This window comes from Crocuta crocuta, unplaced genomic scaffold, assembly GCF_008692635.1.
Source record: "Crocuta crocuta isolate KB4526 unplaced genomic scaffold, BGI_CrCroc_1.0 scaffold25, whole genome shotgun sequence".
Lineage (NCBI taxonomy): Eukaryota > Metazoa > Chordata > Mammalia > Carnivora > Hyaenidae > Crocuta > Crocuta crocuta.
Window position 1 is genome coordinate 8,211,530 of NW_027532015.1, and position 2,214 is coordinate 8,213,743.

Sequence of the window (2,214 nt, forward strand, 5' to 3'; positions counted from 1 at the left end):
TCTGTGGAGTACTTTTTCTCTTTGTACTGAGGTAAACATACATAGGGGAAAGCATAGAAAGTGTGTCAATCTTAAATATACAGCTTGATGAATTTTTCTATGTGTATACCTCTATAGCCACTAGATCAAGAAAAAACGTATTACATCCATCCAGAAAGAGAAAATTTCCATGTTCCTCCCAGCCAGTATCTCTCCTAGAGGTATTCATTTCCATCTCTACAGATTAGTTTTGTCTATTGTTGGACTTTAAGGTAGCCAAATAATATGTATTCCTTTGACTTCTTTCATACAGCACATTTTTTGAAATTCATCCATATTAATGCATGTGTATATATTTTTTCTCATACATATTTTTCTAAAGCGTTCCATTGTATCAACATACCATAGTGTATCCATTCTGTTAATAGATGTTTGGGTTGTATTCTAATTTTGGCTACTACAAACAAAACTGCTGTGGGCGCAGGGCTGGTGCAGCTCAGGTGGGCGTGGCATGCCAACAGGCGCTATAGCTGGTAGCCTGCTCCCTGGTAAGGGGCTCAGCAGCCGTACTCTTTTTGGCCATGGTGTTGGGGAAGCCCCATGTGGGTGGGGATGTGGAGAGGTACCTGCTCAAGGTATGGGCGTGGGTGGGTGCCATACGCCATGGGCCGGGCATTTGTGACCCCAGCTCGGACAGGTGATAAGTACTATGCCTGGTGAACCTATGGAAGAGGAACCTAGAATCTGGAGAAGAAGAATTGTCATCTGGGCTGGACCACTACAAAGCCAAGGCCATGTGACCCATCTTCCTCATCAGGCATTCCCACAACCATGTGAATGCCTCCCTGGAAAAGGACCACACTAACGTCCCTGGGTCGTGAACAAGCTGAACTAACTAACTGGGCTCCAACTTGCAAGCTTAGGGTTGAAGTTTAATAAAATTGTCCATCTGTCCATGACCCATGCAATAGAAACCACCAATATCATCATCAAACATCTCCCAGGCATCTTCAGGGTCAGCACATACCTGCTACGGGAAGATCTCCATCAAGCCCGACCAGCCCGTGTCCCACTGGAAGCTGGAGGCTGTGTATTACAAAGATAGAGGCCCGATCGAGGCCACCTTTCCAGAACTACAACCACTAGGCAGATGCCAAGCAGCAGAAGGACAATTAGGACATCCGCATCTGCCGTGCCAACATCATCTGCTACATTGTGTGCTGGGCAGGGCAGGTCCCTCTAGAAGGCTGGCTTCACCTCTTTCCCAGCAATGGTGGCATCACCCACCTGGTAGTCCAGCCCGATGGCCAGTGACCTGCAGGACCCTCAGGGACACAGGGTTCATGCCTCTGGATGAGATCTGCTCCGGAGGGTTACCTAAAGGACCCACTCTCCTCCACCCCCAGCGTGGCTCCAGCAGGTGCCACCAAAGGCACAGCTCCTTCCCTGTCTTCTCCCCACAAGCTGCACAGCACGATTACATTGCATTTCTTAAGGAGGAGAGTGAAAAGTATGAATATCTAAAGAACCTAAAATGTGGCACTGCAGTCCATACTTCAGGCCCAGGATGGAAAAGGGAATTGTTCTGAGCAGATCATCCCGACTGCCATCTTGGGATTTTCTGCATTGTCTACCAGGAGGAGGCCTCACCCAGGCTGTCTGTGTGGACACTGGCAGTCCTCATGGGGGTCTTTGGTCATGACCACAGTTGGCCATGTGAGCAAAGCCCATCAGGCACGAGGGGCTCTGAGGAAGAGGGTCTGCCAGTGCTTCTACTCAGAACTTCTTGTCATAACGTTCTCATTTCTTAAAACCTTTTTGTCACTTAAGTATCTGTCACCTAAAGATTCTCCTCATCTGGTTCTTGCTTTGATAACCAGTTTCTCAGTCCAGAGTCCTGCACCTCTGGCGCTGTTGGATCTAAACTCACCTGGGGCCTTTTCCCGCACCCACGAGCACCTTGGTAGGCGAGGGAGGTGACTGGATGGTGATAGTGCTGTGCGGGTCCTGTTTCAGTAAAATACTCGACAGCTCAGTCCTTGCCTCTGGCTGTTAATCCTTTATGCTTACAGATTAAATGATTTAGACGTGATGTGTCCATCCCAAATATCCTGTTAATTTAGGAGAAACTGCAGTTTCTATGAAATGGCCACGAACATTTTCTGCACAATCAGTGCAACTAATTGGGACATTTGATCCATTTCTCTGTCGACTTTGGAACTGACTACAAAATAA

At 47.7% G+C, this 2,214-nt stretch overlaps 1 pseudogene; it reads left to right on the top strand.

Annotated features, from left to right (window-relative positions):
• Positions 1–407: 407 nt before the first annotated feature.
• LOC144241580 (serine/threonine-protein phosphatase PGAM5, mitochondrial pseudogene) lies at positions 408–1,568 on the top strand (annotated as a pseudogene).
• The last annotated feature ends 646 nt before the right edge of the window (positions 1,569–2,214 follow it).